This window comes from Cottoperca gobio, chromosome 5, assembly GCF_900634415.1.
Source record: "Cottoperca gobio chromosome 5, fCotGob3.1, whole genome shotgun sequence".
Taxonomy (NCBI): domain Eukaryota; kingdom Metazoa; phylum Chordata; class Actinopteri; order Perciformes; family Bovichtidae; genus Cottoperca; species Cottoperca gobio.
Window position 1 is genome coordinate 27,583,368 of NC_041359.1, and position 21,842 is coordinate 27,605,209.

At 44.0% G+C, this 21,842-nt stretch overlaps 2 long non-coding RNA genes across 2 annotated transcripts; one reads left to right on the forward strand and one right to left on the reverse strand.

Moving 5' to 3' along the window:
- Positions 1-17,775: 17,775 nt before the first annotated feature.
- On the reverse strand, positions 17,776-19,195 carry LOC115007790 (uncharacterized). Its single transcript, XR_003832230.1, has 3 exons — positions 18,618-19,195; positions 18,017-18,083; positions 17,776-17,915 (listed from the first exon to the last, which is right to left on the reverse strand). It is a non-coding gene; the product is annotated as an uncharacterized LOC115007790 (long non-coding RNA).
- LOC115007789 (uncharacterized) lies at positions 19,169-20,126 on the forward strand. Its single transcript, XR_003832229.1, has 3 exons — positions 19,169-19,355; positions 19,455-19,643; positions 19,883-20,126. It is a non-coding gene; the product is annotated as an uncharacterized LOC115007789 (long non-coding RNA).
- The last annotated feature ends 1,716 nt before the right edge of the window (positions 20,127-21,842 follow it).

Sequence of the window (21,842 nt, forward strand, 5' to 3'; positions counted from 1 at the left end):
CATAGTTATTTATAAATAGATACAAATAATATTTATTAATAAATATTATAATATCTCCAAATTGCACAGCATGTTGACGCCTGCTGTTACTCTTAGAAAAACCTGTCTTAATATGTTAAGTTTGTATCCCTTTTATCTGAAATTTGGTGGTGAACTTGATAACACTTTGTTCTATTTTTCGTGTGCAATCACATGACAAAACTGTGTGACGTATGCGTGCGACGCCATGCATCAAAAATGGCGTCTAAAGTGAACAACTACAACAATACAATACCCGTACACGCTGAAGCCGTCGGATTATATTGAGGATTTAGATTCATTACCGCCGATTGAATATCCGGATATTGTGAACTAACTTGTGCTACAAACGTCGTGGGCAGCCAACGCACAAATGAAGGCGTACAAGAGCTTAGATGCTTCTAATGTCTTTGTTTCTGGCTGGGTTGGTAGTCTTCTTACCAAACCACTGAAAGATGACAGGGTGCTCGTCCATGCCCGTGTAGATCACTCTCAAAGAGCTCGAGATACACCGCTCAAGCCGTGGTTTGTGAGTGAGAAGAGCGGCGATGTTATCCTTGCTAACGTAAACATAGCTTTAGCATGAACTCTTACCAGATATAAAGTGGACGCCACACACACTGGTGAATTGTGCTTCTTCTTCTGTTAAATCCTCACGAGTTATGTTGCTAAACCAGCTGACGGCGTTCAGTAGACAGTAACTCATCCCTCTTTTGTGGATCGTTGTTTTTGATGATTTTAGGAAATCTAAAGAAGCGTTTCTCTGGGTCACGGTAGCGTTATCACCACAATTATACACTGCGCACAAGGTTGGCATTTTCAATCTTAGACGTTTAAATACAAAGAAAATCACGAAGCGTTGCAGCAACTCCCACGTGAACGGGCGCAGTCTTGGTTGTATATACCATCCAATATAATCCAAGAATTGTGTATTTGAGCTCGGGACTACCAGCTGTACCATCTTCAGACATCTTTTTCAACAAAGAAATTCAGGTGAAGTGTATTTTCTTCAAATTCAGTATATTCAGGCCACTATTACTCAGTGCCAGAAGCACTTGGAGTGATTCTTCACTGTTTTGCAAGAACAATTTGAGACTTATCTTTTGAATGAGACCAAAACCGTGCAGCTGGTGCAAATGGTTGAAGAGCAGCTTTCAATTTACTTTGGTTATGTCGTTTGTAGGTATTTTCGGGTAAATTGGCCCACACTTTACCACTACCTTACAGGTAGGCTTCAATAATTAGAGGTGTATTGTAGCTGAGATAACACTTGCCGACTCTTAATTTAAGAACTACGCTGATACAGCGGCCTCTGAGTAACATGAAGCACCTCACCAGCAGTCGGCCTGCTTACACTGTTTTCATTAGTGATGTGAGCTACAATACTAGAGGCATATTATAGTTTATAACTGGTATTTTCGGAGCTTCATGAACTGCATTGTTGTAAAAACTGTAGTTTAGCTGCAAAGACTGCTGATTAACGTTACAATTAGGCTATATGTACTATCTAACGTTTACAAAAGTCACCTGTAATAGTTACCTTATTTAGCACTGCATGTCGTTTGCATGGTGGGGGCAGCGAGGTGATGAAGGGACCTCTGAAGACAGCGCCACTGTGCTGGATGCGCACTTCTTATCTCATAATTATGACTTAGTATCTCATAATTTTGACTTTTTTATCTCATAATTATGACTTTCTATTAGGAAATAGGCATCCGTAGGAAATAATGCACTCGGTGATTATTTTAAGCTGTAAAGCTTGTGTTAGTGGGCATCAGGACCGTTGTGGGTAACAATGCCTCAAAGTAAACTAGTGTCAGAACACTGTATGTCCGGCTCTGGCTGCACACTGCTAACATTTGTAAAGAGTCCAGCGTATGAACCCAGAATAGTGAACTGGAATGGCGGTTCTGGGGGTGGGGGCCAACAGGGGCCAGTGCCCCTGTAACACTGAGCCTGGACCCACCTGTGCCCCCCCCCCCCCCTCCGAATGAAGATTATACAATATACAAAAAGTACTGATTTTTGCGACGGTCCAGGCAGGGGCGGGACTTTATTTTGATGGGCACACCATGCGGTCAATCACATGCGAGGACAGACTAGGTCCTAGTCTGTCCTCGCAGCACTGCCAACTCTCTAATAAACTATGTGCCCCCAAGAACATTACGATCATCCACTACTGCTTTATTAAATGTTCCCCGAAACATCCAAAAGAAAATTGGGGATGCAGCTTTTAGCAATTATGCACCAAAGCTATGGAACACTTTACCTGCAGACATTAGGGAGGCAAGCTCGCTCAATATCTTCAAAAGTAAAAACATATCTTTTTACTTTATCCTTTTAATAGTGATATTTTATATCTCTTTACTTTATCCTTTTAATAGTGATGTTTTATATCTCTTTACTTTAGCCTTTTAATGGTGATATTTTATATCTCTTTACTTTAGCCTTTTAATGGTGATATTTTATATCTCTTTACTTTAGCCTTTTAATAGTGATATTTTATATCTCTTTACTTTAGCTTTTTAATGGTGATATTTTATATATTTTTATCTTAGCCACTTTAAACTAATTTAAATGATTTCATACATTTTTAAGATTGGTTTTCCTGAAGGAGGATCATTTAGTGTTGAGGAAGTAAGAAGAAGAAGAAAGTAATGTCAAAGAGAGAGATTAAATCTGAAGTGTTGAAAACAATGGAAGAACATAAAAGACAGTTTATGTTATGAGAGAAGGAAACAGAGAACAGGGATAGGAAGAAAGTATGTGGATTATTTGCAAAGACAACTATAGATGAAAGTACAGACAAAGGGATTATGAAAATGTCAAAGAATGTGTAAAGGCTGCTATTTTATCTGCTATTTTAATTCAGCTATTTTTATACAATTTTTTAATTCTGCTATATTTTAATTTTGCAATCTTATCTGCTATTTGATCTACTATTTTAATTCTGCTATTTTTATAATGGTACTTCAGACTCATGTACACTGTGATTATTGTTCTGTAAATGCTCTTATTCTGTATAATCTTGTACTAATTGTTATGTTTTTTGCTGTGAAGCACTATGTGCTGCAATTCTTGTATGAAAGGTGCTATACAAATAAAGCTTATTATTATAATTATTATTATCATTTATCTAACCTTTTATGTAACTTGTAAATACATTGAGGTTGTTAGATCCGCGTAGGTCACGCCCTGACAGCTCAGGGTCTCCACCAACTAACAGGACCAAGTCCTAATTCTATCAACTCCTCAATTACAATCTAGTGACTATTTAAGTTGGTGGCGAGGAGACTTAGCCTCGTGTCTACTGCCTGTATACAACCGTCTATCCCGCTTGCACCAATAATTGGAGGAGAGAGAGGTCGGATCACCGACACCCTTAGGGCCGCTCACAACTTTGTCAAAAGTCCTTGAGGTCAGTTCATGTCAGTCGTCCATTGGCAGAGTGAGGATAGAAAAACTCTGAAGATTGGTAATTCCAAATTGTTTGGGGTGATGTGTAATCCTGTCCTGCGCTTCGTTCTGCAACTTGGATAATTCAGAGTCCTCTTCAGTGAGGAAGTCCTCACATCTCTCGTCCCTTGTGAAGTCGCGATGGATAACCACGATTTTGTGTTAAAAGTTCTGTTGGACCACTAGTGCCCCCACCTTTGCTCCTCTCTCCTCTGTGCTCCACACATCTGGTATGTGTTAGAGGCCGCTGTGGTGAATCATTGACCCCCAACGGGTGCTCTCTTTCTCTCTGTACATATCCTTGATCTCGAAATTACGCTCCTGGGTCCTCGTCTGTCTGTCCTGACAGAATGATCTGACCATCATGGACCCAGCGCACGCTCAGACCAGCATGCAGGTAGAGACTGAGATGTCTGCCCTACAGCGACTGGAACGCACTGAGGGAGACATCAATCGGATGACCGGCGATATCGCTTCCCTGCTCCAACTCAGCCACCAACAACAACAATTTAACCAGCTGCAACCACTACTAGCCCAAGTCCTGCTGCTACTCACCAATGCGGCCACTCCTGCTTCGTCTGTTCCAGTACCGTCTGCCCTACTCCATTCCGCTGTTGTTTCTTCTCCAGCTGCTTCAGGGTCCAACACTGCAGTTCCGGCAGTACCGCCTCCAGAACCGAGGATTGGCCATCCGGAACGCTTTGACGGTGACCCGAAGCAGATTTGAGCCTTCCTGACCAGCTGCCGAGTGCAGTTCGCATTACAGCCCAGGACCTTCTCGACGGAAGGAGCCAGGGTGGGTTACGTCATTACCCATCTCAACGGCCGAGCTCGGTTGTGGGGAGCGGCAGAGTTCGACCGGCAGACCCCAGCCTGTGCCTCCTTCAGTGCCTTCGAAGAGAAGATGTTAAAGGTCTTTGACTTAGGTTCAACAACAACCGAAGCATCACAGGCACTGCTGACCACCCGCCAGGGCAATCGGACGGTGGCAGATTTCTCCATAGACTTTCGTACCCTGGCAAGTCGCAGCTCGTGGGACTCCGAGGCACTGGTGCATGCCTTCCTCCACAGCCTGGCGGACTACATTAAAGACGAGCTCGTCTCTCATGAGCAGCCCAAGACACTTGATGACGCCATTGCCCTTGCCGTTCGCATTGATCGGCGTATCCAGACCCGCAGAAGAGAGAGAGGGCGTCTGAGTCAACCAGCCATCCGCATTCGGGGGGGGAGTCCTCCACATTCCACCCCCCGCCTGTCAAGCCCCAAAGCCAACTCAATCAACCTGAGCCCATGGAGATTGGTCGCGTCTCCCTCACCCCCGAGGAGCGACAGCGCCGTCTAGCCTCAAACCTTTGTCTCTACTGCGGTGGCGAGGGTCATCGTGTCACCACCTGCCCGTCAAAAGCCGCAGCTCACCAGGTGTAGGGGAGATCCGGGTGAGCTCAATACATCTTCAGTCTCCCCCCATCCGAAAACCCCTGCTTCAGCTCCGCCTTCGACTTTCCGACACAACTCACACCCTGGCCGCCCTAGTGGATTCCGGAGCCGAAACAAACATAATGGACACAGAGCTCGCGCGGCAACTGGGCGTGAACCGTCAACAACTCACTCCACCCGTTCCTGCACGAGCCCTGGATGGACATCGTCTCGGCACCATCACTCACATCACGGCCGCTGAGACAATTCTGCTGTCAGGAAACCACCAGGAGTCCATCCAGTTCCACCTCCTACTCTCACCCGGCCAACCACTCATCCTTGGATTTCCGTGGCTCCGTCTTCATAACCCCCAACTTGACTGGAAAACAGGCACAATACGCGAGTGGGGGAGGGGCTGCCATCGGACCTGCCTAAAGGGAGCCATCTTGCCAATCGACAGGGGAGCTTCCAGCACCGCCCCCGACATATCCAATGTTCCTGCCTGTTATCACAACTTGAGAGAGGTGTTCAACAAGTCCAAGGCCACGTCTCTGCCACCACACAGACCAAATGACTGCGCCATCGACCTTCTGCCTGGCACCACACCCCCGAAGAGCCGTCTCTACTCGCTATCAGCCCCAGAAAGAAAAGCCATGGAGGACTACATAAACGACTCACTGGCCACCGGCATAATCCGTCAATCATCTTCCCCCGCGGGAGCGGGATACTTCTTTGTCGGAAAAAAGGATGGCTCTCTCCGTCCGTGCATCGATTACCGGGGCTTGAACGACATTACAGTCAAGAATCGTTATCCTCTACCCCTACTCTCCTCCGCCTTTGAACTGCTGCAAGGGGCCACAGTGTTCACCAAGCTAGACCTGCGGAATGCCTACCATCTGGTGCGGATGAGAGAGGGTGACGAGTGGAAGACTGAGTTCAACACTCCAACAGGACACTACGAATATCTCGTCATACCGTTCGGTCTCACCAATGCCCCGGGAGTGTTCCAGGCGTTGGTAAACGACATCCTCAGAGACATGCTCAATAAGTTTGTTTTCGTTTACCTTGACGACATTTTGATCTTTTCAAAGACTCAGACAGAACACACTCACCATGTCCAGTTGGTGCTACGCCGGTTGCTGGAGAACGCTCTCTTCGTGAAGGCAGAGAAGTGCGAGTTCCACGCCAAGTCTGTCTCATTCCTGGGTTATGTGGTGACCGAAGGCAGCGTTCAAATGGATCCTGCAAAGGTGTCTGCTGTGGTGTCGTGGCCGGTTCCAGAGACCCGTAAAAATATGCAGCAGTTCCTGGGGTTCGCCAACTTTTATAGGAGATTCATCCGGGGTTACAGCACAGTGGCAGCACCACTCACTGCGCTGACCAGCGTGAAACAGCCGTTTCAGTGGACAGCAGCCGCTGACAAAGCCTTCAAGACCCTCAAAGCTCGTTTCACCTCAGGCCCTATTCTCCAAATGCCTGACGCTGGACGGAAGTTTGTGGTGGAGGTGGATGCTTCGGATGTAGGAGTTGGAGCGGTGCTTTCCCAACGAGCAGCAGAGGATGGCAAGATGCACCCCTGTGCCTTTTACTCCCGTAGACTGACTCCAGCAGAATGCAACTACGACATCGGCAACCGCGAGCTACTGGCTGTCAAGCTCGCCCTCGAGGAGTGGCGCCACTGGTTGGAGGGGTCTAAAGTTCCGTTTGTGGTCTGGACAGACCATAAAAACCTGGAGTATATCCAGACAGCCAGGAGGCTAAACTCCCGCCAGCGTCGGTGGTCATTATTCTTCACCCATTTTAACTTCACGCTCTCCTACCGTCCTGGGGGGCACGACTCTCGCCTGGCCTGTCACCCCGGAATCACACGCACCCTCCATCTGCTCTCCCAACGTTTCTGGTGGCCGTTGATGAGGAAAGATATCCAGGAGTTTGTTAGAGCTTGCCCCACTTGCAACCAGCACAAGACCCCCAGTCAGCCCCCAGCTGGGTTACTCCAGCCTCTGCCAGTGCCCATGCGACCCTGGTCCCATATCTCCCTGGACTTCATTACGGGCCTTCCGCAATCTGAAGGAAACACTTTCGTCCTCACCATCGTTGACCGCTTCAGTAAAATGACCCACTTCGTGCCCCTCCCAAAGCTGCCAACTGCAAAGGAGACCGCCCGGGTGGTCTTGGAACATGTGTTTCGAGTCCATGGTCTGCCCAGGGATATTGTGTCAGACCGAGGCCCTCAATTCTCTGCGGCCTTCTGGAAAGAATTCTGCAACCTTCTTGGGGCCACCACCAGTCTGTCATCGGGATTCCACCCACAGTCGAATGGTCAAACGGAGCGCATGAACCAGGAGCTGGAGAAGGCACTGAGGTGTGTGACCTCACGTAACCCCCGTGCTTGGGCCCAACATCTTCTCTGGGTAGAATATGCCCACAACTCACTCACCAGTTCTGCCACCGGACTCTCCCCCTTTCAATGTGTTTATTGATATCAACCACCTCTGTTTACCAGTCAGGAGGGAGATGCTACCTGTCCCTCTGAGCTCACCAATGCCCGCCGCTGCCGCCGCACATGGGCCCGGGCTCGCGCCACACTCCTGAAGTCCAGTGCAAGCTATGCTATCGGAGCTAACCGGAGGAGGACCCCAGTACCAGTTTACCATGTCGGACAGAAGGTCTGGTTGTCGGCTCGAGATATACCACTGCGGGTGGAGTCGCGGAAACTGGCGCCTCGCTTCATTGGACCCTTTCCCATACAGAGGGTCATCAGCCCTACGGCAGTCCGACTACTGCTACCCAAGACCATGAAGGTACATCCCACCTTCCACGTCTCCAAGCTCAGACCTGTACATGAGAGCCCACTGGTCCCAGCAGCACCACCACCTCCTCCGCGCTTCCTCGACGGTGGCCCCGTCTACACGGTCCGGCGACTGCTCCGCTCTCGACGAAGGGGTAGGGGCATCCAATATCTGGTGGACTGGGAGGGTTATGGTCCTGAAGAGAGGTCTTGGGTTCCCGCTGGAAGAATTGTGGATCCGGCCCTCATCACTGAATTCCATCGCTACCACCCTGACCAGCCATCTCTCCGACGAGGTCGGCGCAGGGCTTCTTGCCATGTAGATCCACTTCCAGGCCCTGCTGCCCCTGCTCCGGTGTCTAGTCCTGACCCTGAACCTGGTTCTGAGCTGGGGCCCTCGGATGTCGAGTCTTCTGATGGAGACGGTGCCGCTGAGGATATGGACTCTGACCGCTCAGAGGAATTCTGACCCTCCGCCGGCTCCCCCTCCTCCCGCCCGGCTTGGTGGTGTTTCTTGGGGACTTCTGGAGCCGTCCCTTTGGGGGGGGGGGGGGGGGGGGGGGGGTCCTGTCATGAGCCCTCTCCCTGCCTGGTAACGCCACTAATTGTTTTCAATTACATCCACCTGTCTCTGCTCCACCCTCGTTAACTTACCAGCTGCACTGCATTTACCACTCATCATGCCCTGTATAGAAAGCCCTGTTTTTCAGTCCACACTTGTCAGATCATCTGCAAGCCTACATCGGAATCCTGCCTGCCTGCTTTCAACTCTGACTCCTGATCTGTGATCCCGGACCTGTTACTACTACTCTGATCTCCAGCCCCGGTAAACCCGACTTGCCTTCCGCCTTACGACTACGAGTTTAGAATATCTTTTGTGTGTGTGTGTGTGTGTGTGTGTGTGTGTGTGTGTGTGTGTGTGTGTGTGTGTGAGAATAAATCCTTGATCTCGAAATTGTGCTCCTAGGTCCTCGTCTGTCTGTCCTGACACATCAAGTCATTTACACATTTTGTGCATCACATTTGTTATAGAATTGCGTCTGTCTTTTGGCCTTCGGTCAAATACTTTATCCTCCAAAACATAGGAATGGAAAGGTCCAGAGATGAAAACGGCCTGCTGATTCTCAACCTACTTGACAAAGTACAAACATCATTTACAACACGGGCCAGTAAAAAATAAACAAGAGCTCAATGGAACATATAAACACAAAACATTATAAAATAATAAAACCTTAAGATTGAACATTTTGAATCAACTAAAACAAGCTGGAAGTCAAATGAAACTGATCAATGAAATTGCCCTAATGATAGAAATGAGGTCAACTGTACCTGCAGATTGCACAGGTTCCACATCACTCACACATGAAGCTGCTCACTGCTCACTGTCTCCCCCTGCAGTCGGACCTGTGCAATACTGTCAAGGCCAGGACAGTGAAACTTGTGGAGCTTCCTTCTCCTCTGGCTGCTCCATCAAATCCCCTTCATAACAGGTCTCCGTCATGAAGGGGATTTGATGTGAAATGTTACAAGAACCTTTAGAAAGAAAGAGCCGATTATTGACAACTTGAAACTGAGTTTATTTTGTTTCTGTTTTGTTTTCTCAAGAGACATAAAAATGTCAATATTAAAATATTGAGGTAAGATTATTAAAGTGGTGAGGATAGTAACTGAACCATTCTGAAGTGTTTGCCAGCCGTCGACAGTAAACAACATGTGTTGTGTCTAAGTGTGTGCTCAGTAACACTGCTGCTTTGCTTCCCTGAGTACTGTACTGTCAGCATGTGAACTGACACCTGTCACTTTCTAAACACACATCCATCAGCCCAGTTATGTAACATGAAACCACACTCCTAAAATAACTGCAGGACCCCCCATGATGCAGTTCTCTGAGCTAAACCTCGTACCTACAAAGTGTGAATTGTATTAAAGCTTCTGCAGCAGGTGTCCACAGAGAGAAATCACAACTTAATGACGTGGTGAGAAAAGCTTGTCGAAGACAAAGAGTGATGATGTTACTAAGCAACAGGACAAATCTAAACACAACCTGATGTGTGCAGTTTGTTGTTTAAAGGAAGAGTTTGACACTTTGGGGAATATGTTTCTTCACTTTGTTGCTGAGAGTAAAATAAGAAGATAGATCGTCTGTATGCTAAATATTTAGCCCGCTTAGCTTAGCATAAAGACTCTCATAGTTATAATGTATTGTAGCAGAGTCTAACATGTCTTCATATCTTAAAGTTAAATGATGGCATGTGAGTCATAAGCATGAGAACAAATAGCGTTTCATTTTACAAGACACACGTTTAAAGGACTTGTTGACATTATTGAAGGGAAAGAAGACAGAGATCAATATAACAGCTGAGAACAAACTTTGTCACATGAATGTAAATAACTAGCGAGCCAGAAGGATAAACAACAACATTGAGGGACGGCTACAAACTTTAGCTGCTACTAGCTTACAAAGCTAAATGTATTTATAAAATGCACATAAGAGTGAAACTGACTGCTTGTAATCTTCACACGTTTGAAAGAGAGATGTATGCTCCACTGAGCACTGCAGCAACACAGTGAAGCTGTAACATGTTCTATAACTAAAGACGATCACGAGCAGCAGCGATGCTGTTCAAATGGTAAACACCACCTGTCTCCTCAGTAGGCCTGCTCTAATGTATTTATGTTGAGCTAACGTTAGAGAGTCACACAGGGAACTAACATGTTGAGCATCACAAAGACTTTTTACCTTAGAAGATGTTTGGACACAGTCTGACAAACATTAACGCTCTGTGTTGTCAGATCTCACAAGAGTTGCTGAGACAAAAGTTCATTCACGTTCACGTTCAATACTAACAATAACATGAAACACAAACATAAGAGCAGAGCTCTGCTTGAATGGTTTGAATCTTCTGCACTATGAATGTTTTCTAGCAGAACACCTGTGAGCAAGTTCTCAGGTTCTTTAGCGACAAACAATAGAAATCTTCACTCCTGCACGTCGTCCATGTAGCAGCAGAAGATCCTCGTCATCCAGGAGAAGAAGCGTCTACAGGAGTTCTTCTTCTTACTTCTTCTTCTTCTTCTTCTTCTTCTTCTTCTTCTTCTTCTTCTTCTTCTCCTCGTCCCCTCTGTCATCTGTAAATCAAAGAACATTGAATAACTTGTCTCAATAATCTAGAAACATGTTGAGATGTTCTTTATTATCACCAGAGGTGTTGGGAGGGAGCTCCGTGTTGTCCATGTGGATGCTGGTGGCGTCCAGAGCTGCAGCAGGCTGAGGACTAAACACACGCTGAGTTAGTGAACTCTTCAAAAACCTGCAAACATCCTTTTTCTATGAAACAACGTGACCTCGTGTCAGGTGACTCTTCCAGCTGGATTGTGTTGATGGGGGCTGCAGGCCGGAGCATGATGACACCTGATGGCAGAGCTTCACCTGTGCTGTTGAATAGAAACCCAGACAACCAGCAGCCTGCACTTTAGACAGCCTGCTGGGGTCGATGATCGGAGGAATATATCGGCCTTCTGCTTAGCGAGCAGAGAGAGAGACGACAGGGAATAACAGCACATCACATCTAACTCTGTCAATTAAGAGTTTATTCAACACACCAGATGGTGATTGTTGGAACCGTGGAAAGAAACAGAGAAGGTTTGTTTGTTTGTGCAATACAACAAACAGACTGACACCAAATACAACTTACAAGAAAGGAGAAACTACAACACACACACACAGACATTATCCCCCCCCCCCCCCACACACACAGAGATATTATCCCCCCCCACACACACACACAGATATTATCCCCCCGCCCACACACACACACAGACATTACCCCACCCCACACACACGCACAGACATTATCCCCCCCACACACACGCACAGACATTATCTCCCCCCCCCCCACACACACACACACCTTGCTGAGTTTTGCAGCAGACATGAAATCAGCAGGTTTCACTTCATGTCACATGTTCTGCTGCCGGCACTTAAACATTTTCTGAAAGTAATCAAAGATAAAACCTGTAAATCTACACGTTAATGCTTCGACACACAAACACAACATTTAATAATCTGTTCATCATTTAAGTCTTTTTGTTTCTTTTTCTGATCTGCTGACTGCTCTGCAGATTGCCTTTCAAATGAATCCAGCAAACTTCTAAATGATCAAGATAGTATTTATTTAAAGTGATGATGACAGCATTTCAATATTACTCTCAGCCGAGGGCACTTTCAACACACCAAGTCCACAGTCCGAATCAATAAAGAGCCCGTTAGCTGTCTGTTGGTACAAGTGAAAGTGTTACAGATACATCATAAACATTTCGTTTTATATTCTCTTCAGAAGGGGCGTCGTCTTCTCTCATTGGTCCACGTTACCGCGGTTACGTCCCTTGGTGGGCAGTGTTGTTGTGACGAGATGGAGGTCGACCTGAAACTCTCTACAAGGAGAAGTGTACCTACAGTGTTTCATATTCATAACTAATATAGTGCTCATTATACATTCTTGTGCAGAAATACATGTTGTGCAATAATACATATTGATTGAGGCGGACAAGTGCATGTGATAATCATCAAGTGTGAATCAGTACAATCAGGAGTTTATTTACTTCACAAATTCCCTCCGTACACACCATTTATGGTGTGTATATTATTCAGTAAATATAAGGCACCAATTGTTGTGACGGCATGATCCGTCGATGAGTGTTAGGGTGCACAGGCACTTCAAAAATAGGCACAAAAAATTAAGAAAATACTGAGAAAAACAAAAAGACTAGTACAGCCTAAGGAGAGGTTTTACCCCCGATAGGATATAAGTGCCGACTATATTTAAATTAAAAAATATATATATTTATGGTCAGGATAACATATGGATGAAGTATTTGTCATTATCGCAGAAGATGTGTGTCAACTACATAGAATGAACTTAAATAACCTATAGGTTATCTTAAAGTTAAATATGTTATCTTTTATCATTTCTTTGCTTGTTGAAGTACTGATATATAGTAGTACTTGTGTTAAAGTTAAATTAGAGTACTGGAATCTTTAGTACTCATAGTCGTCTCATTATAATCCTTTTGCTTCCATTAAGTGGAACTGTGTGTGTGTGAAGGGAGGTACAGGTTAATTTAAACAACTCCTAAAAAATAAAATAAATACTGTATTATATGTTTTATGCATGGTAATGCCATGGGTTAAGTTCTTCTTCTTTTCATGAATTTACAAAAAGGTCATGCCCTATGAATAAGGGAAAGGTTTTGGCCAGCTGAGGTTTACTGCATTGCAGAGGCCCTGCTGAAGCCGGCAAGACACCACTTCCTCTGTCAATAGGGGCTCTAGGTGTTACCTCCGGTGACAGTTGATGGAAGGGATGTATGTAGATCAAGATAAGCGATACGTAAACTTTTGACCTCTGATATATAGGTTAACTGCTATTCACAGGTTTTTTGGTTCTTGGAAGAACCAATAGAAAAAACGTCCGTCGAGAACGCGCTCACATGTCATGTGTAAAAATGCGCAGGAACGGGCCTTAAGATATAAGGGGTTGTTTTTGACAGGTCCGGAGGCTGATAGTGATGGGTAGCGGAGCCCTTAACAAGCTTGACATAACATATCTAATTAATAATTATCTTTAATTAACTAACTAAGAGCTTCTAAAGATCGATGAAGTTACAGAATTGTAAACGAGTTTTGATCGTTGGAAATAACCAGTTGCATTTTCAAGAGAAATCAAAACTGTTACTAATACTTTAGCCGCTGGAACTAGAATAGAGAAAAAACAAATTGACCATCAATGAACCTGAACTGATAACGGGACTTCCAATAACCAAACACTTTGAGTAAGTCACTTGAATAACTGTCATATTGTAAACCGTTCTTTATTTTGATTCTTTGTTTTACATTTTGATAATCTTAAACGTATAGAAAATAAAAGCGTTGTGAAAACTTAAGAAAGCTTTGTCCGGAGTTCTTCCTTTCACTTTTCTTCAATCGAGAGGACCGGAGACACCCAGAGAGAGGAGTCTTTTCGCGGGACCTCGCTGTGGCCCCCGCAGGTAAGCATCAGATTCCATACTACGTCTGACACACTTCTGATTTTTCCAAAATATTGTACACACGCCATATAGGACACATCGGGTGAGATAACCTGCATCACCGTATAGGGACACTTAAAACCGAAACTGGCCCAGTGCCCAGAATTCTCGAAAAAAAAAAAATCTGATATCTGGTTGGATTTTTTTGTAAAGTGTTAAAGAGCTTTCTGCATTGCATTGTGGTTGAATTGACGCTGGAAAATGTTTATCTGATGGTGACTGTCTGTGAACGTTCTTTGAGTTGTCTGTGATTCTCGACTTTGTATAAGAGGCCTTTTTCCTAGTGGTTATCTTAGACCAGGGGTCGGGAACCTATGGCTCGCGAGCCATATATGGCTCTTTTGATGACGCCATATGGCTCGCCGACAATTTTGAGCTGACATTTTTTAACATGATTAACAATTAATAAATCATTTTATTTTAAAGTAAAATGTTTATCAGAAATTAGTTTTGAAAATAAAATTCCAAATATAAAATAGTCGACACCAAACATTTTAATTGGATAATGCGGAGCGATTCATTGAACGGGTCGTTGAGAGGTCGAGAAATAAACTCCTCCTTTTCGTCAGGTAGCCCGCTAGTTTATCTGCTTCCAACCCTTAAAACAGAAAAGATGTCGAAAAGAAAAAAAGATGAGGATTATCGTCTGTTCCAGGCCGTGTGGACAGACGAATTTGCATTTGTGGAGAGAGCAGGATCTGCGGTATGTTTGATATGCAACGATAAAATTGCATCCATGAAACGGACAAATGTAAAGCGGCACTTTGATACACACCATGCTTCATTTGCGTCGAAATATCCAGCTGGGGACAGCAGGAAAAAGGCCTGCAAAGAGCTACAGCGGAGAGTGCTAACCAGTCAGCAGCAACTCCTCGGATGGACCAAGCAAGGTGACGGGAATTCGGCTAGCTTTGCTGGTGCTTTGGCAATAGTAAGGAATGGAAAGCCATTCACAGATGGCGAGTATGCCAAAAGTTTCATGCTTGATGTGGCCAATGAACTGTTTGATGACTTCCCACATAAAGACAGGATAATCAAACGAATAAAAGACATGCCTCTGTCAGCAAGGACTGTTCACGACCGTACCATCATGATGGCAAATCAAGTCGAGGAAACGCAAATTAAGGACATAAACGCAGGGACATACTTTTCTCTCGCGTTAGATGAGTCGACAGACGTTAGCCATTTATCTCAGTTTAGCATCATTGCGAGGTATGCTGCAGGTGACACAATGCGTGAGGAAAGTGTTACTGTTTTGCCAATGAAAGGCTCAACAAGAGGAGAGGATTTATTCAAGTCTTTCATGGAGTTCGCCAAAGAAAAAAATCTAGCGATGGATAAACTGATTTCTGTGTGTACTGATGGTGCACCCTGTATGTTGGGGAAAAACAAAGGATTTGTCGCGCTTCTCCGTGAACATGAAAAAAGACCCATCCTAAGATTTCATTGTATACTGCACCAGGAGGCGCTTTGTGCTCAAACGTGCGACAAGCAGCTCGGTGAGGTGATGTCGCTGGTCATTCGAGTGTTCAACTTTATTGTTGCCCGAGCTTTAAATCATCGTCAGTTTAAAGCACTGTCAGACGAAGTTGGGAATACATATCCCGGCCTGATTTTACACAACAACGTGCGTTGGTTGTCAAGGGGGAAAGTGCTCAGCCGTTTTGCAGCCTTGCCTGAGTGAAATCCAGACTTTTCTTGAAATGAAAGGCGTTGAGCATCCAGAGCTAGCTAACACTGAGTGGCTCCTGCAGTTTCACTATCTCGTGGACATAACTGGCCATCTGAACCAGCTCAATGTGAAAATGCAAGGTGTTGGAAATACAATCTTATCCCTTCAACAAGCAGTGTTTGCATTTGAAAGCAAACTGGAACTCTTCATCAGGGACATTGAAACAGGTCGTCTTCTGCACTTTGAAACACTGAAACAATTTAGAGATGCGTGCTTATCAAGTGAGCCCACTCAACATGTTGATCTCCAGCAGATAACTGGCTTTACGTCAAATCTCCTGCAGTCATTCAAAACGCGTTTTAGAGAATTTCGTGAGTGCACTGATCTTTTTAAATTCATCACTCATCCACACGAGTGTGCAGTGGACAAAGTTGACCTGAGATGCATCCCCGGGGTCTCCATCAGAGACTTTGAGCTGGAAGTTGCTGACCTGAAGGCGTCAGACATGTGGGTGAGTAAGTTCAAGTCCCTTAATGGAGAGTTGGAAAGACTTGCGCGACAGAGAGCAGAGCTGGCGAGTGAACACAAGTGGACAGAAATGAAAAAACTTCAACCTGAAGACCAGCTGATTCTCAAAACTTGGAACGAGATTCCGGTCACATACCGCACAATGCAGCATGTGAGTGTTGCCATATTAACCATGTTTGGCTCTACATATGCATGTGAGCAGTCTTTCCCGCATCTGAGGAACATTAAGACCAACCTACGCTCACGTTTAACTGATGGAAGCCTCAACGCCTGCATGAAGCTGAACCTCACCACTTATGAACCAGACTACAAGGCCATCAGTAAAACCATGCAGCACCAGAAGTCGCATTAATGGTAAGACGTATTTAATTTATTATTGGTTAGCTACAGTATATCAACAAGAGTATTAAAAATAATAAATATATTTATTATAGGGCTATCAAGCGATTAAAATTTTTTATCTAATTAATTACAAGCTTTGTGATTAATCGCATATAACAATATTTGCTGTGAGAGCTCCGTGCAACGGGAGGGGGGGGGGGGCTGTCAGAGCTCCGTGCTTTCTGAGCTCTGTGAGACGGTGGGACGGGGGGGCTGTCGGAACTCCGTGCTCCGTGCTGTCGGACCAAAAGTCAGGGGCATCTAGGAGCGCGATTAATCTGCGTTAATATTTTTAACATGTTATTTTTTCTGTGATTAATTAATCGAAATTAACGCATTAATTCGACAGCCCTAATTTATTATATATAGCGCTTTTAGTACTCGGAGAAGTGTTATACTTTAAAACTGGATGAAAAATGCATGTATAAAGCTGCATTCAATATTTATTAAATAGGCTATATGGCTCTCTTGGAAATGCATTTCGAAAAAATTTGCCTTTTATGGCTCTCCCAGCCAAAAAGGTTCCTGACCCCTGAAATAGCAGATACGATTGCAGAATTAAAATAATATAATATAGCAGAATTAAAATTGTATAAAAATAGCTGAATTAAAACATCAGATAAAATAGCAGCCTTTACACGTTCGACATTTTCATAATCCCATTGTCTGTACTTTCATCTATAGTTGTCTTTGCAAATAATCCACATACTTTCTTCCTATCCCTGTTCTCTGCTTCCTTCTCCCAGAACATAAACTGTCTTTTATGTTCTTCCATTGTTTTCAACGCTTCAGATTTAATCTCTCTCTTTGACATTACTTTCTTCTTCTTCTTACTTCCTCAACACTAAATGATCCTCCTTCAGGAAAACCAATCTTAAAAATGTATGAAATCATTTAAATTAGTTTAAAGTGGCTAAGATAAAAAGATATAAAATATCACCATTAAAAGGCTAAAGTAAAGAGATATAAAATATCACTATTAAAAGGCTAAAGTAAAGACATATGTTTTTAGCTTACTTGTGAAGATATTGAGCGAGCTTGCCTCCCTGATGTCTGCAGGTAAAGTGTTCCATAGCTTTGGTGCATAATTGATAAAGGCTGCATCCCCAATTTTCTTTTGGATGTTTCTGGGAACATTTAATAAACCAGTAGTGGATGATCGTAATGTTCTTGAGGGCACATAGTTTATTAGAGAGTTGGCAGTGTAACTTGGTGCGGTTCCGTTTAGGGTTTTGTATACAAGAAGGAGGACCTTAAAATCAATTCTAAAAGTTACTAGAAGCCAGTGTAGAGCGGCTAACACTGGACTGATGTGGTCTCTCCTCTTGGTTCTAGTCAGCAGCCTCGCTGCAGCGTTTGGGATGAGCTGAAGTCTCTCCGTTGTTTTGTTTGGGAGGCCGGTAAAGAGTGCATTACAGTAATCGAGTTGGCTTGAGATAAAAGCATGGATTAGTTTTTCAGCATCCTTTTGATTTATAAATTGTCTGATTTTAGCTATATTTCTGAGGTGGAAGAATGATGTTTTTTTCACAGCAGCAGCCGCGGCACTTTAGAGAACTGTAGATGCTGAAAGGAAACAACAGCTGTGAAAACAAATAGGACACTGGCAGAAACCTAAGAGTAATAATTACTGATCCATACAGCCACAACATATGTACCTCACTCACCAATTAGCCATTTCCCCTTTATGTCCTGACTCCATGGCATCACTGACGACCACGTCATCGGTAACTCCTGAAGAGAGACGAGCAGCAAGGATCCATTCATATCAAATCAAAACTCACCAATGTGGGGAAGCAAGGCATGTGTCAATAATAATAGTTTATATATAAATGTACATACAATAATAATATATGGAAAAATAACAATAAATAGTAAAGGAATAAAAATAAATTAAAAAGTATATTTAAAAAATAGTAATAATAAAATGACAATAACAATGATAATAATAATAAAATGATAATAATAAAATGATAAGTTCTTAAATTCTACTTAACAAAATTAATTCTGCCAGATTTGGAAAGACATCCCAGAAAACAAATTAGCTAAAGGAAAAAACAAAATTTCTGCAAAATGCAGTCGGTTCTCTATTAAATAATCAAACATTAAACATTTCAGTAGTTTGACCCACTTCCTATTCTAACCACATCCGTTGCATCGTTTTCCTCAGAACTATAACTATAAAACTACTAACTAGCTGTAGACATCTAACCTGTAGGTCCTGTTCACTGAGTGATCTCCACAAGCAAGCAGATGAAGTGAACTTACTTATACACACGATGGAGTCCATGCATGTAATCTCCCCACACACACACCGAGGGAGCCCCCCAGCACGGTGTGGCACTGCTGACAGTGCAGAGTCACCCGCTGCTTGTCTTCTGCCTCCGGGGCTGCAGCGACGCTTCGTTGGATTAAAAGACTATCGTCAAACTCCATGTTGGTTGAGTTTCACGGAGCCGAGCCCCCCAGGGAGGACAGCTCGTTGTCCCGCTCGTGAGTTTGAACTCAGGACCGTGAACGTCTCTTCCTCGTGTTGCGTTTTATGTCGGCGTCAGTTTGCCAACACTGCTGCCATCTGGAGTAATGTTGCCTATGATTATCCGCAGTACTTGTAACATAACAAAGTAAATACTAAATAAACATATGCCTGAATAATATTTTCACTTATTAAGCGTCGAAATTCAAGCGAAACACGTTAACCGACCGAGGATAAAGTCCTGATATCATTTTACTATGAACGCTAAAAAGATAAGTATCTTCGCTCTGATTGGCTGCGAGGCACATCCGGTCTGACATAGGAGCCAATAAAACGGCTCCCTTTGTTTTGAATCGGAATATTCTAACCGTCCACGCCGCCACAGCACGGAAGCGAACGTTTCCATCCGTGTGTACCGGGACGAAATATACTCAACCATCTGACTTTTTATTCCAAATCAGGCCGAGAAACTCCTGAAAGCGATCAAGCAGCATTATCAACAAGAACAGGACAAAGAGGAGGAAGGGCAGGTAACTCCATCCTGCTCAATGAGTTTCAGTTCAACCTGTTTGTTCATATCTGATGTGCACACTGGTTACTGTTGTTATTAATATGATGGGGTGTTCCAGGTACAAGAGAAGGATGTTACTGCTGCTAAAGAAGATGAGACTGACCGTGGTGATGAACATGAAGACGCATCTCGTGAGGAAGAGGTTCCCAGCTCCGCTGTGTTTGTTAACACACGTCGGAGTAACAGAACCAGTACCAAGAGAAAGCTCCCTGGTGCTGTAACAGCCACTCAGTGTGATGCTGCAGAGGTATTACACATCATAACACTCAACACGTGACACTGCTGCTAAAATACCGCTTCTTTTTTGCAAAGATATTTTAAGTATAAGTATAAAATGTGCACAAGCACAGTCCCTTTCTTTCATCAAAACAAAGATATCCCATATTCAAATAACACGGCCCCCTTGTGGTACACTTGTGACATCATTCATAATGTTTCGTGTTCAAAAAGGTAGAAATTCAACAATATGTTTTGTTATACTGTCAGCCATTGGTCCAGTGACTCTGGGGTCTCAGATGAGTCAGGTTACGTGAGCTGACGTCGCCGACGATGCAAAATCGTTGAACCGACTTCAATAAGAGATTTTGAGATTTCAGAAATTGTTGCGATAACATGTGTCCCAAAAGCCTCTCAGACCAAGCTGCTAAAGAGAGTGCATATATGAAAAGCTTTAAAAGCAATGTTTGCACAAAGCTGGAACTAGGATAACTTAACTGTTCAATCATATGAAATAAAATACTTGAGAAAAGAAGTGATTTGTTTATGCATTTTTATTGAGGAGCAACAGTTTCTGAAGTGTCTTTGCTCCAAGGCGATTTCTCCTCTTTGACACCAGCTCCCCCGCCTTAGAAAATACTCTCTCACATGGCACAGACGAACATGGTGAGCAGAGACATTTCAGTGCAAGCTCATGAAGGTGTGGATAAGCTCTCTCGTTGCTCTTCCAATATTGTAATGAGTCTTGTTTTCTGGGTAGGTTGCTTTCTGCCAGGTAGCGTTGGACTTCTAGTATCGAATCAGCTGTGGCATTAGAGGTCCTCTTGTTCTCCTCAACCTCCATGTCAAATGTTTCCCAGAGATTGTGCCCTAAAAAAAAATATAATAATAATAATAATAATAATAATCACAAGTATATTATCACATGACAAAGTGCCACAGAAATATACAAATAAACAGAAAGAAATGTGTTTTCATACCTGAACTGGGTTGTGATCCATGTGAAGAGCTAGGCCCTTCTTCTGCTGGGTCAGGCTCTTGGCTCCTCATTTGGTCAGCACACTCCAACTTCAGTCTTTTGACAGCTTCAGTTGCCTTCAGTGAGCTGACGAATCCAATTGTTTTGAACCTAGGATCCAAAAGTGTTGCCAGTGTCATCACACTGAGTGATTCCATGCTAGAGATGCATTCTGTTAGCCGCTTTCTCAGATTTTCTGCAAGCTGTTTAGCAGCTGTTTTTGTCACCGTTGAGGCTTGACGGTGAAGCTCAACGTGGACCATTTTCAGCATGGGAATAACCTTTGACCCAGAGACTATTTTTTCCTCAGACAGTTCAGTTGTTGCTTGGTCAAAAGGAGCAAGCACCCTGAGCATCTCTTCAATGGTGTCACAGTCTTCCGTAGTCAGTGGAGTGATGTCCCTTTTTAATGAGGCCAGTGACACCCAGACTGCCTCCTTCTGCTCAGCCATTCTTTCAAACATGTGGTAGGTGCTGTTCCATCTTGTTGGCACCTCATTGATTAATTTATGGACCGGTGTTCCCAGCTGCTGCTGTATTTGAGTGAGCTTCTCTTTGGCAGTAGTGCTCGATCGAAAGTACGTCACTATTTGTCGTGTTTTGTTGCGTATTTCTGTAAGTGTTTCGACCTGATCACATGATTTCCTCACAATTAAATTCATGGTATGGGCTATACAAATGGTATGGCGTATTTGCAGCATCCGAGCACATGAAATCATGTTTGCTGCTGCATCAGTGACAAGACACCTGACCTTTGCAGCTATGCCCCACTCCTCCATGAGGCTCTTTTTAACTGTGGCCATGTTTTCAGCAGTGTTTTTGAGGAAAATGCTGCACTCCCAAGACTGACGTATGGAGTTCATGGCTTTCTTTGTCCACATAGTGGCAAGTAACCGCTAGATATGCCTCCATATTCATGGATGTCCACATATCAGCTGTTAAACTAACAGCAACGGCGCTCTGGAGGTCCTTTTTTGTTTTCTCCTTTTCCTCCTCATACCTCTGGCTCACCAAAGCCTTGATGGTCTGAAAATAACCATACAAATATTCTTATACCAAAATATAGTTATATAGTACAAAAACATAATAATAACCTTTCTTAAACATACCTTCCTGCTTGGTAGAACATATGAGGGTATGATGAGCTTCAAGAGCTCCCTGAATCCCTCATTTTCAACCAAGCTGAGTGGCTGACAGTCTTTGATGATCATG